We start from the raw sequence: 15,127 nt of genomic DNA, 5'->3' as shown, positions 1-15,127 counted from the left end.
CGCCACTCTCTCGGTTAGTTTTTCTGAACGTATTGCCGAACTCGCCATGCTTACTAGAATTTCGCAAAGTGCTTTGCATCCTCACGCGAACCCGCGAAGGCGATATTAGCGTGCGATCGTGCTCTAGTTGAAGTCATCTGGACAGTTGCTCGCGCAACGACCATCATGCCTTTGTACTACTGTGTGGTGGACTTCTGCCCCAGCAAATGCGGAGACCCTGCGAGTTTCCATAAATTCCCCCGGGACGATGCACAAAGAAACGCCTGGACAGACTTTGTTCGGGCTACTGGGCGGCACTATTGGACGCCGGGGAAGTTGAGCATGCTTTGCTCTCTGAACTTCTGCTCGGAATCGTACGAGCACAAGTATGCGGCCAGTTTCGGGATTCCGAAGAAGCGTTGTCTCATTTCCGGTGCCGTGCCGACGGTGTATCCTGCTGCTGCACAACGTCTCCTACCGCCTGTAAGCGGAGCAGCAGCGCGAAAGCGTCAGAATTGTATTAGATCCGATTGTCTGCGGGCATCTTCATTGGCAGTGGCGGTAATGCTGGCGTATTTGATGTTTTTCGCAGTGTGTAGCTGAGGTTGGCAGCGATGGCATTGATCTCTGCGAGGAAACGGCCATGGAAGAGCAACCTTCGAGCACAGGTATTACATTTCCGCTGATCTGTTTCGTTGTAAGACTCAATCGCACGGTTATGTGCAGTGCCGAAAAATGGAATTCAAAATCGTAGAGACGGTCGTTGGTTAACAAGTACGCTTATCGGTACACCTACGTCGGCTAAACCACTTAGAAAATTAATGGTGCTGTGTCATTGATCTTAAAACTTCTTGGCATGTTCATAATTGCTCATGTGCGATTTGGCAGGAAATATGTATGGAATTATCTATTTGTACTCATGGAAACGGGTGAACAGTGTGCCTGATGGACCAATCACTAACGTGATAACTGCAGGCATGTCACATATGGCGTGTGCTTTGTGCGTAAAACTTGCCTTCAAGACTTCTCTGATAATCATGTTTCGGTTCAGCACTTGGTCATCATCTGCACATATCACCACCACTCGGAGCCACAGCGAGGATTGAGTGCAGTAGACGCGATGTCCAGACTCAGTGCATTGTGCAAGTGTCATTGGTGTGCAGACAGACGGTTCAACCCGGACTGTGGGTGAGTATGAAATCTCTCCGGGAAAATCTGCCGGTGGCGGTGTGTTGTATACTACTTTTGCTCACGACAGTACACATCTTGTTGCCACTTTAATTCCATAATGTATTCAAGAGAAGTATCAACTGATGTGGATAATTTATTTGTGAGTAGCTTTGGCCTGGGAGTGTGATTTAGTCTATTTTTTGACCAATCTGTGAACTGATGACTTTGATGGTAGTTTTTTTTTTGTTTTAATGTGGCCATAGAGAGTTCTGTTTTCGAGTGCAGTTCTTTCAAGCAACAGGCTTAGTGCAGATGCTTCTTTTTTTTTCGCTATAGAAAACTTTTTTATAAGCAAGTGTTAAAGAAGTAGCACCACTACTGTACAGTCATAAAATTTATTATCGTGAACTCGGCAGTATGTGGCAGGTAGCCTATGGACCTACTTGCGGCGATACGCGACGGCAACGTGATGGAAAGGGTTATGGCGCCTTGCCTGCTTCCGGCGAGCTGTAGGACACACCTCCCTTTCCACTCTGTTTATGAAAGCGCCGCCACATATCACCACGAGTAGGGTTCGAGGCTGTCTGTCACGCACTCCCCTGTTCACGCTCATAAATTTGATGACTGTACTTGTTGCAAAGTGTACGCTTTTCACAGAGCTGTTGTGCTCCTACATTCTTCAGTATCAACATGTGAACATTCATAGCCCGCCTAACCTTTAATTCCAGAATGTCAAACCGAGTGAGATTTTTCGGACATTGTGCTCTCGGAGGACCAACAGCCGAATTGCCCAACACCACCAGAGCCACCGGAGTTACCACTGACTTTTCGGTATGATCCAGTGGACACTACGTATGGGCCATCTTTGGAGAACTCGGCAGCGTAAGTGTGCCTCATGGCTTGAAGCTGATTTTTCTTTCCATGCATGGCCTACAGATATGCAAACTTTTGGCCAAAATAGGTATTTGAACTGTAAAAGGTTTTCGAGATATTCACTTTAGAAAGTTAATTATCAAGTAGCACCTCTTAAAAGCCTCGACATCTGAAGGAAAGGTGTAAAGGATGCTGCACGGAAACAAAGCAATTGTGTTAAACGGAACATGCATTTAGTTTACAGTTTTCTTGTTGAACCATGTCCTCGCAAGATCATTGTGTTCGAGGAAAGCCTCCTGGACCTTGTGAAGTTTTGCAGGAAGTGCCAGCTCCCTGCAGAGTCATCAGTAGAGGTATGGAAATAATTTTTGTCTTTTAGAGCAAACAGCATGCTTTTCTGGAATGGACCTTTTTTGAGTGATGTCCTGTGTATGCGGCACACCTCTTCTTTCTTCCGTCATTTTCGACGGCCATGCCGTCCGTAAATGGGGAAGAGTTTTGAAGCAAAAGCTTCCCTACGGGACCTCGTGCTTCGGTCATCACTGGGTGCCTAGTTTTGACCTTCAGCTGAGTTAGAGGTCAGACCATGAAAGAGCGAGTGTTCATGAAAGCTGAGCGCGCATTTTTCTCGGACATCAGAGCTGATCGAGTGTAAGAGTGTGTCGGTGTTCGCAACAAACTCTTGCTGTTCAGGGAGGCATTGACTGACGAGGAGGACTCTAGACGAACTATGCTTGAGTGCACGTAGCAGACAAGCACCTCCTCAGACTTGAAGGCTTTTTGCATTGTGATTATTGGCAGAACGTTCTTGGCCGATTAATCGCACTTTGCAAAAAAGTACTCATGTCCTTAGGGTTAGAGAGTAGTGTCTGCACCTTCTAGAGCTTTTCGCCTTTAGGTGTGCTCTCCACGAGCTGTTCGATTACTCTCCAGTAAGCAAGCACATCAGTGAGTGCTTGAAAAAAATAGTACCTGCGCATGGGAACCACAGTGGCCAGTTGCCGAGCTGGCAATCCAAGGGACGTGCAGGCAACGAGAAATTCGTGGCGTGCCTCCCTGGAGCCTGTAAGCATTTCTGGTACATGAAAAACCAATTCTCTCACAGCACTGAACGATGGCATCTTGATATACTCCGTCACAACAATGTTTAAAAGGTGACAAATGTCTCTTATGGGCACCACGACAACATCTCGACATGACTCGTTAAGTTCGCGAGTCATTTTCTCCATATACAATGCAGAGTCGGAGACTTTCGCTGAAACACCGCTACGTTGGATTTTTCAACTGTCATGCTAGTAAAGGTAATAGAAGGGAATTCGGTGTAAGGAACAGTTGGCAGTGTTGTGTTCACTGTTCGTGTGTTTTTCTTATGCGCGTATTCGCATCAGTTGTACCCCTTACTTACATAATGCCGTGGGGCCTTTACGGATAAAATAAATTAAATGAAACAGGAGGTGCAATCTTTAAATTTTGGCATATATAGGGTACTCTATGGGTGCGTTTTCTTTCTTGCGCAGGTTTCTGGCTCCCTCGCTGTGATCACGTCAACATGCCAAGATGGCCATATTTTGAGATGGCATAGCCAGCCAAAGAAGAGGCACTTTGCCATGGGGAACCTTGCTCTGGCCGCTTCAATTCTATTTACAGGCTCAAGCCCAACGCAAGTCCTGCGGCTATTCAAGAGTTCTGGAATTGTATGCTTTAGTAAGCGCACATACGATCGCCTGCTTTGATTCCTGCTGTGCACAAGGTGAGCATGGTTTGTCGTAATGTTTCCGTGTTGACCAAAAAATGCTAAACACTAAGATGGGCATGCCACTAATTATGAAAATAAATTTCTAAAGTGTGTCAGCACCCACACCTGAGAAAATGGCCAATTATATGTGGTACTACTATGCCGATTAGCGCCGTTGTATTGTTAAATAAGGTTCTTCAAGGTTCTCCTTTTTTTTTCTTTTTTTGCCTTACTTCTTTTCCTGCAACACACACTCTCTCTCTCTATCTGTGTGTGTGTGTGTGTGTGTGTAATTTTAATATATAATTTTATTTCAGCTGTGGGAACGCGAACAGCAGTCTGGTGAACTGTGTAAGCAGGACTGGAGCCCAATTAGCAGGTGACAGCCGTGCAGATTCCCCTGGCTAGAGTGCTAAGTACGGCACACACTTACTGCTGGACACTTCATTGAATCGTATAACTGACATGCAACTCGTGCAGGTAAGAGATTTTTTTCGTTTTCACAAATACAGAATATTGCCTTCCATCAGATTAAACTTTTCTTTCCCTTGACCTCCAGTTGTAGTCCAGCCAAGTTTCCAGCAGTGATGCCATGGAATTAGAAGGCCTAAAGAGGGCACTGAAGGGCATTGATAATAAGAATGTCTGTGTGCTCGAGATAGTGACCGACAGGCACACTCAGGTGCGCAGCCACATGCTACAGCACCGGGCTGATATTCCCACTACATTAATTCTTGGCATGTTGCCAAAGGTTAGCACCGCAGTTTTTTCTTTTCAGTGCTGGAAAATTGTTCATGCCATATTTAGGCATACCTAATGTTGCTCGCAAAACCTCTCGTCAGTAGTTTTAATCCCTGTGTTTTCAAACTAGTTGCTGTGGTGCCACCATGAACCACATCAAGCCAGCCAGCAGATGAGACAGGTTGTTATATTAGTAGAGTAGGGAGCTTTAACAAGCATAAGTGCTGTTACCTTATAGTTCTATCTAGGACTACTGTCCTGTAAACTGCAAAAGAGGCAGCCCTACTGCTACAAAAGAGTACAGAGGTGAGCACGCTTGTCTAGAGGGCTTGAACCGAGCTCTACGCGAGAAAGAAATGGAAATTTTAAAGGATAAACATAGTTTTAGAAATAACCCTAATACTCGAAGCACAACCAGAGAGATAAAAACCGTTCAGTCACATGCCCTTTGTGTCTAGCCAAACAGTTGCAATAAAATCTTTGTTGATTTGCTCCACCGTACGCTGCTCGAACTCTCTAGACAAGCGTGCTTACCTCTACGCATCTATTATTTCTGGTCACTGCAAACATAGCCCTTCTGTTCAGTGCATGTAGAGTGATCATATTGTGCATACATATTGTGTGTTCATTTTCAGGTTTGTACTGTTCTAGCACTGAACTCCCTGAGCCCAGATTTCGCCATGTTAGTCTATGGCATCTGGCAGGCTAAAGGCAGCCTGCCTGCGAGCCAGCCAGCCAGGCAGTGCTCTATCTCAGACATTGCCGACGTTTGTCGGAAGCCTCTGGCAGAGTGGTGGCAGGAAGGCAGGCTGCCGTGAGTGGGTTTTGGTTCTTAACCAGGCAAAGCAGTGCTAGCTCCTAATTGACATTTGGTGACCTACGTAGATTGGCTGCCATTATGTTTTCATGCACGCTGCTATTGACTGTATTATTTTTAATGTATAAATCGAAGTAGTGTAATCATCATTTCACAAGACTACCTCTCAGTTGCATGATGGCTTTTTCAGTGATGTGGGTGTGCCAGTTGCTTTTAAGCAGAGCAATCCAGAATAGTTGCCTAGTTTCCTAATTTCTTCTTTTTTTTTAATTCCAGGGCTGAAAAAGAAGCTGCACGCTGTGCCCCGGGAACGAGGCTGTGGCGTGATTGAAAAGTGGGTGACTTCTATCATCAATCACTTCTATCTTTCTGTCAAAATTGCTGCTAGAAGAGAACAGACTGCTGCAGAAAGAGGCGAGCTCGTGGTAGCCATCTGGCGGTCACTCCTGAACCACGTGCAGATCAAGCACTGTGGCCACAGTGAGGAATATGCCGACTGCTACATGGAGACCTCTGACCCAGAAAGTGGATTTTTTCAGGTACTTCTACCAAGCTTATTAACTTGCCATTTGTGTCAAAGGGATATCTTTCAGTGCTTTTACGTAGGAAGAATAACCATTATCAATCATTATTGACACTTTCAAACTTGATAAATTGTTCGGCTGATGCATTGCAAGCCAGAAGAGTGCGTGCCTTCTCATGCTCTACTATTTATTATTTATTGGGACATTAACGCTTCAAAATGTTTCTGCTAGCATTTACGTTGTATCCTTGAATTTTATGCCACCAGGTACTGATGCCTTTGAGAAGCTCCGTGGCGTTGTTGAAAACCATCGCCTGCTTGCAGAGATCAAGCAGGTGTCCCTAGCTTGCCAAATGTCAAATCTGGAGTCATTCCATTCTGTACTAAATCGGTTTGCTCCAAAGAGCTTCACATTTTCTTTTCATGGAATGCTGGCAAGGTATGAAGATATCAGTTTCTTCACATACTCCTCAACAGTGCATTGGTATAATTGTGTGCTAAATGTCATAAACAGCCAGACTTGTGTGTTGAGTGCACATGTGTTGCTGTACAAGTACACGTTGTTCATGCATAGAGCTATCACTATCTATTTACAAAAATTAGGGTGGACAGTATACTCGAAATTTCTCATTGTGAAACTTGCAACCGTGGAAGTTGGTGTAGCTATATGTGAAATTAGTGCAATTCCATGTGACCGCAAGTTGGAAAATGTGACGAGGTATTCTGTACTGCACTTTTTCTTGGGTTTGCTACTATGCCGATAACCCACTTGCTTTATAGAACTCTTTTGGCTTCCCCTTTAACAATAAATGACTTTCAATTTTATTGAATTCTGGAATAACATTCTGGCATGAACATCTGCAGTGACAGTCATATATGTTATAAAGAAGTCATAGAGATGCTGCTGTACAGCCCTAGCAGGGTGATGAAAGAGTGAGCAGTGATTAGTGAGAAACATGTTTTGCTCAAGATGCACCGATGCTGAGAGCTGCAAGATGTGTATGGTCATGTGCGGCAGTAAAGCAACAGACAAAAGAAAAAAATGGCTTGAATTTAGGAGACAAATGCACCGGGCTGAGGCACACAGCAGCGGGCTCTCCACTATGTATGAGAAAGCGTTTCATCTGTTTAACAAAAAAGTGTTAAAAGGCTTGCCCTCCTTGCAGCGTGCATGTAGGCATGCTTTTTGCACAACTGGGCGCAAAGTATTTTCTCCTTAGCATTTGTGTAGATTGTGGTGTGCACTTTTGATATTCGGCATCTCTTTGCGAAGGTCAGAACTGGCTGCTCTGCACTACTATGAGAATGCGGACATGGTGCAACGCAGGACTGCCATGGGAAGGCGTCAGTGGGCAGTGAAACACCCCAAAGAGAGAAAAGGCAACCCAGTGGCATACCCAGTCGAAGCGCCTGCAACTTTTGGTGCGTATACTGCAGAGGGAAGGCCTAAAATTTAAACAGCATATCTATCTCCATTTTTTTCTGCAGATGCGTGCACCAAACATTATACGAAAAATGACATTGCTTGCTCTGATAGCCTTGAAGCAGGTGTGGCATGCACAAGCTGCTTCCAGCGTTACTGTACACCATGAGGGACCACACAGGTCGACGCTAGCAGGGGCTGTCTTATACCATCCTTTTGTTGAAATTACTGCTGTGTATAAGTTGCACCCGCGTGTAAATGACAGCTTTACAAAAAACACGCACATTATCGCACTAGTGTACAGGACACACCTGTTCGCACATTCAGTAAGCACTGTAAAAACACACTGTGAGAACTTTTTCAGAGTTTGTGATAAAAGTACATGCTTCTGGCAGCCGCAGTATGCAGACATTCCTCAAACTGTGGCCCGCATGCCTGCAGTCACCCTTTTTCGTAAGCTTCATTGAGCGCATAAAGTTGCCCTGCTGATGACATTTCTAAAAACTTTTCTTTCCGATCATGGTTACTGGCCTTGGTAAAAAATGATGCTCAGTGTGGCATCCACAGTTGGACAAAACACTGTGCTATCATCATCATCATCTTTTTCCGAGCCATTTTCACTTTGCTGTCGACTAATCTATGGTTCGCTGGGAGGGGACTTTTCCAGCTCAGCTCTTTGCAAAGTGCAAGGTTTAAAGAGATGCAGTTATTTTTCAGTGTCGTGTTTAGACAAACTGCTTCTGTGCCATGCAGCAGCATATTGTTTCTGCAGGATGCTGGAGGAGAGCAGGAAGCTTCGAGGTCATTTGTTTTCAACTTGTAACAGCAGTTTGGGTACTTTTAAACTAAATACCTGCACTGCTGCCTTGGGTACATGAAGAAAGCAGAGAGACAGCAGGAGAGACAGCAGGAGAGACACTCATGCTTTGTTTTTCGAATCAAGTTTGGTATGTTGTTTTTTGCTTTGTGTGTGCCTGCTGCAGGTTATGTAGGGAATCTGCTTGAAATTGTGGATGAGCTGGTGGACAGTGGCAGTTTCGGTGCTATGCATGTGACAACTTTGCCTCCACGACCACCGCCGCTTACAAGTGCATTTGGACTAGTGGACAAGGCAGCGCTCGTGCGGAACCGCCTTTCGAGGTTTGAGTTACATAAAAACCGAATCATATTCTTACCGCTAAGAATATGATTCCTTCAAGCTGTTACCAACTAGCCCAACTTAATGTTTTAATAAAAACCGAGCTAGGCGCATGGAAGGCACCAGTCATGAAAGTGCGCGATGAGTCACACACTGGCACATCTTCTATGGCGGTGGCAATCTGTGTCAGCAACTTCCCACAGGTTGTGTTGAGGAAGGTTGTGTATGTACCGTGTCTACCCGAGTATAACATGCCCCTGAATCTAATGATGCCCAATTTACATGACCGAGAAAAGAGGAAACTTCAAGCCCACTTCTAACATGCATGTGATTGCCACATAAGAAAAAAAATGACATTTTGATATTTTCAGGTGGTAACCGGGTTTTATTCGCCTGAACTTTGTTCACTGTCGCTCTCGGAAGGTCCTTCTTACTCTCCGACCACGTATTGTCCTCAGTGCTGTCCATGGCATTAGAAATCCGCGTTTCTTGAATGCATTCACAACCATAATTGACGGAGTCCCAAGCCAAGCTTCGGCCACCCACCAGGCCATTTCCTCGATTGAAGCACGCTTCAGCCTATTGCTGGCTGTGAAGGTGTGGCAGCCATTCATTAGCCACTCAATTTAGAGCGCCCGAATGCGCTCCTTCATGGCCTTGTTGATGCATACAACCAGTTGGTGTAGTTGAGCGGACGTTTCAGTCGATATTGCCACAAGATCCGTGTGGCAAGCAGCGAGCTTTTCTTTGACACGCTGGTCTAGGTGGCCCTTGAAAACATTCAGAACAAGCATGCAGCAGAGCCCTAAGCTAGTGCCTGGTCTCTTGCGCCAGACACGGTCTATCCAGTCGAGACGAGGTCAGTGTGCACACAAAGATTCTCGTTGGCATGCGCTATAGCGCTTCGCGGAAATTGCACAGACTTGGGCAGTGTCTTGAAAGTGCGCAGACATGGGGCAGCGGATCAAATATAAAATAATTGTCAGGGTTCTCAATGGAGCCGCGTTCATTGTCCTCGCTGCTGCCATAAAAAAAAGTCGATGTCCTCATGGGAATCAGATCCGTCAATCCGAGTTGTGTCGTCAAAATCCGAGCCGTGTCGTTGTTTGTTTTCATGCGCTGGTCAGCACGTGTGTGAGAAAGCAGACGATGCAGCAGTAGGTGCGTCGCAACTTTGTGGGCCCACCGGACCAGGCAAAGTAGCCTCTTCTCTGCCTCTTTTTTTGCAGGCAAAGTACTTGAGCATCCTAGACAGTGACGTCACTCTCCAACTCAGCGTTCCGAAACCGAAACCGAAAATTGTTCTCGAAAAATGCGATAATAAATTATTCACTGTGAATATATGAGCCTTCGAGTGTGTATCATGCTTCCTGGAGCAATAAGAAACGTTTGAAACAAAGAACGCGCCAACCACAAATTTGATGTCTCCACCCCTTTAAGGCGTTGTTTTTTATTAGCCTGGCACAACTCGAGAGTGGGCGGCGCTCTTACCTTGTCAGGGGGGGGGGGCATTGTGCAGACTTGATCACTAATGCTCTACCTGAGACCCTTGGCCTGCACACATCAGCCCAAGAATCACCCAGGAAACAGGGGACCTGCCCAGCTGATGCGGCCTCTTGAGAGGACAGCAAGGAGCTGTAACCCCTTTCGAGACCTCTACCTGGCGGCGGACGAGCTGTTATGAATAACACCATCTGTCGGGCTAGTTGGTTGCGATCCATATGTATCAGCAGCGCGAGTCCTCCACATTTTTTCTAATACTATATCACCTCTTGAAGTTACTCATGAATTCCCAGAACAAAACGCGATGCGGTTTCTAGAGTTAAAGTTGTTTTTCGGAGAGAACCATGTGTGCTGGTTATTTGAACCAAGAGCCAATAAGCCCATCCTACCCTACGATTCAGCCCATTCAAAACTTGTAAAAAGGAACATAGTGAAGTCAACTTTTAAGAACGCACTCACAAAATCGTGTCACCACAGGTTACAGGACAGTTTTTCGAGCCAAGTGCTGAGGCTGAAGCAATCAGGATACCCGCAATCTCTCCTTTCGTCTGTTGCAAAAAAAGTCCTGATAAGTATGAAGCATGAATGTGAAGCCCCGGATGATACGCGACAGCGGAACAAAAGGGTCGCCGTTCTGCCATACCTGCACCAAATCTCGCATAATCTGAAGAAAATTGGCAGAAAAGCAGGCGTAGACGTAGTCTTTTCAGCCCCTCTGCGCCTGTCAAGCCTGTGCAACAAAGTTAATAAAAAGAAAAAGAATAGTGGCTGTACAACCAGGCACCGAGATCCTTTTGTACCTTGTGCGGAGGGTGTTGTATACTCTATACCTTTAGCTTGCGGTAAGGCGTACATAGGCCAAACAGGAAGATGCTTAAACGAAAGGTTAATGGAACATAGGAACGATCTAACTGGGGCGCCGTTGAGGAACCTGCCCGCCCATTGCAGCGTATGTGACAGCCAAAAGAAGTGCATTCCTCATTTTAAGAAAGCAACCGTCTTAAAGAAACATAAAAACCAATTAACACGCGAAATCATTGAAGCTACCTACATCTCAGGGCTCAAAGAAGGTTGCGTAAGCACCCCTTCCATCTCATTATCTGAAAAAGAAATCACCTTTCTCTCTGGTTTTACCTGATTTTACCTGGTTTTTAGGGGCACCCTGCATTTTAGTTCTAGCCGTGTTAATTGTTGGCGCTCATCCCTTCGCATCGCTTACGTTGTTACCGTGTCTCGCCTTCTCATGTTTTTTTTTTTTTTTTTTTTTTAGCAAAATTCGCGCCCTCAACCCCGTTTTTCCATTTTTTCCATTTGCGCACACTCAACCCTGTTTTTTTTTTTTTTTTTACCTTTTTACCGTGTTCTTGCCTTCTCATGGTTTTAGCAAAATTCGCGCCCTCAACCCTGTTTTTCCATTTTTCCATTCGCGCACACTCAGCCTGTTTTTACATTGTCTTGTTTTTTCCGCATGTCATTCGTGCTTTTCATGGAAGTCTTTGAATAGTGTGATAGTAGTTATCATTTTGATGCCCTGGACATCGTGTTGGTCCCAATTCGATGGAACGCCTTGATTACCCCCTGGTGGGATTTTACCTGGTATGTGTATAAAAGTGCGGGTTCAATTTTTGCTCAAATAAAAGTTGGAAGTTCAGCGCTCTTTACCTTCTTCTCCTTCTTCTTCCTGTGTGGTGTTCGCGCTGCTGATACATATGGAGCTGTTATGATCGTACTTCTGGCCACGCGGGCCGGAGAAAGCGACAACCGAGAACTGTCAACAAAGCCGAGAACCTCGCGACGGCTGCAGAACGGATACCTTTTGTCTCGGAAAAAAAGGGTTCCCTCTGCGGGGTCAATGCCCGACTTATGCTCGACAACGGCACCAGTTGGCCTTCCCTGAAAGCCACCGGGGCAGCTCTGGCAGAGTAATTGACCATCTCGAGAAGATCCCAGGGGTCAGCGGGTTCAGTCATCATGTTAGGCCGTCGGCATTCGTCTTCAAAGGGGAAAATGGCACCACATACTCTTGCGGCTATCCTTGCCAGTGCATTGATGAGAAACACGTGCGACCACCTGCAAACCGTCGGGACGTCACTCGTAGAGATTCCTGTGTCTGCACGGCGTAGATGGCACCCCTGCTCTCAAGCTCAATACATGATGGGGGCGTGTCCCCTGGGGAGATTGTGCGTGATGATCTGCCACAGTGCCAACTCTGTCAACTTGTACACGCCTTCCTCGGCAAACCCGGCCTCCATCTAGGGATTTTGTAGAAGAAAACCATTATAAAACTCGGCGCAGAGGACAGTCAAGAGGTACACGGTGCCTGCGGGCCACCTTCTTAAGGTTGTAGGAGGGTTTCAGCGACTGCTGAAAGGACCGGTATAGAGAAGCCTGCTGACTGTCAAATGATAGTGTCAATGATCTGGTCTCACCCTAGGAAGGTGGTCGTCAGACACCATGTACCTTTGCTTTATTCAGCCCCCAATTAGCTTTCAAAGCTTTGCTCACGCATTTCTGGCGGTCATCACGGGGGCTGTAATAAGGAACATGGTTTTGCCTATGTCAACTGTGCCGATGGAGTGTTATACAGAATCCCCCTTTCTTGCGGGGCTTCCTATGTAGGCCAAACTGGCCATTGCATCAATGGACGGCTGCGGGAGCATGCCAAAATTATAGAAAATAGGGACAGATGCTCTAATCTTGTGCTGCAGCTATCCTCTTGTGTCCGCACCTGCAGGACACAACTTGAGGACACCAGCTGTGCTGGACAGGAGTGCCTATGAAAAAATTAGGCAGTGGCTTAGCTCTGGTTAAGCCTGGATATGCAAGCGAAACGCTGCAGTTGTGCTTGGTTTGACGTCATGGCTGTCGCAGTTGGCGCACAATGCACTGGGAGCGCCACGATAACGGTGGAGGCGTTCGGCCGTCTACACACTGCCTGTACGGAGGCGGGGGAGGAGACGCGCGTGTAGTGAATACGGTGCTGTCTTAAAAGGTTGCTTTAGAGACATGTACTGTGGTGTCCATTCCTTTCGGGTGTACACCAAGATATGAGAGACAGGTATTTCGTTTCCTTAAAGCCAATTTTCATTTCATTTCATTTTCCTTAAGACCCTTACGGTGCGGTTCGGGTATGCACCGAGATTTTTTTTTTATTTATTTCATACTGCAGATCATCTTACAGATCCAAGCAGAACAAGATAACACAGATACACGGGTAACAAGTAAAAAAGAAATAACAAGTAAAATAGAAAGAAAAACTAAAAATAAAAATAAAAAAGGCATGCAGGATGACTATGCGCTTACATTTTATCATGTCAGAGAATTCCACTCACTGATGGTACGCGGGAAAAAGGAAAATTTAAAAGTGTCAGTTCTAGCAAAGTACGGGGTAAGTGAACCGGGATGATGGTGACGCGTGATGCGTGTAGCTAAAAACGATAAATAGGGTAAATAGATGTGAGAGAGGTGTCGTTTGCTTTCCTTAAGACCAATTTTCTGTTCATTTCCCTTCCCTTACGGCGCGGTTCTGGTGTCCACCGTGATATGAGAGTTTCCTGGCGCACTGTTTGTCTTTTATTTTAAGCATGAAATGCTTTTAGCTCCCGTTGTCGGCAGTGTGGTGACATCACGCCGAGACCGAAAGCCATCATCCGGGCACTGAATTCCACTCATCCGGGCTCTGAAACGAGAACATCCGGGCACCGTACGAGACTTAACGAGATTTAACGAGACTCTCTAAGCCCTCCTACGCGACCGGCATACAAGCGCCGGTTGGTCTCCAAACGAGTCACAAAAAATAACTGCTGCCAGTGTCTTCTCAATGTTTATCAAGATATCAGTCGAGCTGTGCATTTGATAATGCACGGAATTATAATCTTCGATTTCTAATAACGCGTGCAAAATGCAACATATATGCCACAATATTTAAGCATGAAATGCTTTTAGCTCCCGTTGTCGGCAGTGTGGTGATAGTCACGCCAAGACCGAGAGCCAACATCCGGGCACTGAATTCCACTCATGCGGGCACTGAAACGAGAACATCCGGGCACCATACGAGATTTAACGAGACTCTAAGCCCTGCTACAGGACCGGCATACAAGCGCCGGTAGCTTCGCGCCGAACGGGTGGTGGCGTTCCTCCCTTCCTGTACGGTGCGGTTCGGGTGTCCACCGCGATGACAGAGAATTACTGCTCCATTTCCTGTCCTCAAAAAACGTTGCGTTCAAAGGGCAAGGCATCGCGCCGAACGGGTGGTGGCGTTCCTCCCTTCCTCTACGGTGCGGTTCGGGTGTCCACCGCGATGACAGAGAATTACTGCTCCATTTCCTGTCCTCAAAAAACGTTGCGTTCAAAGGGCAAGGCATCGCGCCGAACGGGTGGTGGCGTTCCTCCCTTCCTCTACGGTGCGGTTCGGGTGTCCACCGCGATGACAGAGAATTACTGCTCCATTTCCTGTCCTCAACAAACGTTGCGTTCAAAGGGCAAGGCAACGCGCCGAACGGGTGGTGGCGTTCCTCCCTTCCTGTACGGTGCGGTTCGGGTGTCCACCCCGCGATGACAGAGAATTACTGCTCCATTTCCTGTCCTCAAAAAACGTTGCGTTCAAAGGGCAAGGCATCGCGCCGAACGGGTGGTGACGTTCCTCCCTTCCTGTACGGTGCGGTTCGGGTGTCCACCGCGATGACAGAGAATTACTGCTCCATTTCCTGTCCTCAAAAAACGTTGCGTTCAAAGGGCAAGGCATCGCGCCGAACGGGTGGTGGCGTTCCTACCTTCCTGTAAGGTGCGGCTCGGGTGTCCACCGAGATGGCAGAGAATTACTGCGTAATTTCCTTTCCTCAAAAAGCGTCGCGTTCAAAGGACGAGGCATCACGCCGAACGGGTGGCGGCGTTCCGCGGACTGCCTGGCAGCGCTACAACACGCTGTCGCCTTCCACTCCTAAAGGCGAAGCTTAAGCGTCATTAATTAGCAGTTTATTAGTATTTAGTCATTAATCAGTCATTACACACTAATCAGTAATTTGTCATTACTTTGTCATGAATTTTGTGTGACGTAATTCAGTGGTAACATCACCATTGTCACATACGCAAAGTGGTGCTGAAAACGCTTTCGCCTCTACGAACTTTCGACAGTTTCGAACGCGCTGCATATACATTCTTGTCAGGCCTGCGCCTCGTCGTGTCCGCGTGCGCTTCGCATTATGCCAGTAAACATTTCATGCTTA

General features: G+C 46.6%; 1 pseudogene; it reads left to right on the top strand.

Moving 5' to 3' along the window:
- The first annotated feature begins 3,629 nt into the window (after nucleotides 1-3,629).
- On the top strand, nucleotides 3,630-12,682 carry LOC149357168 (uncharacterized; annotated as a pseudogene).
- The last annotated feature ends 2,445 nt before the right edge of the window (nucleotides 12,683-15,127 follow it).

Source organism: Amblyomma mixtum, chromosome 3, assembly GCF_055824585.1.
Source record: "Amblyomma mixtum isolate Tamu chromosome 3, ASM5582458v1, whole genome shotgun sequence".
NCBI lineage: Eukaryota > Metazoa > Arthropoda > Arachnida > Ixodida > Ixodidae > Amblyomma > Amblyomma mixtum.
This window is presented reverse-complemented; position numbering and strand designations above follow the sequence as displayed.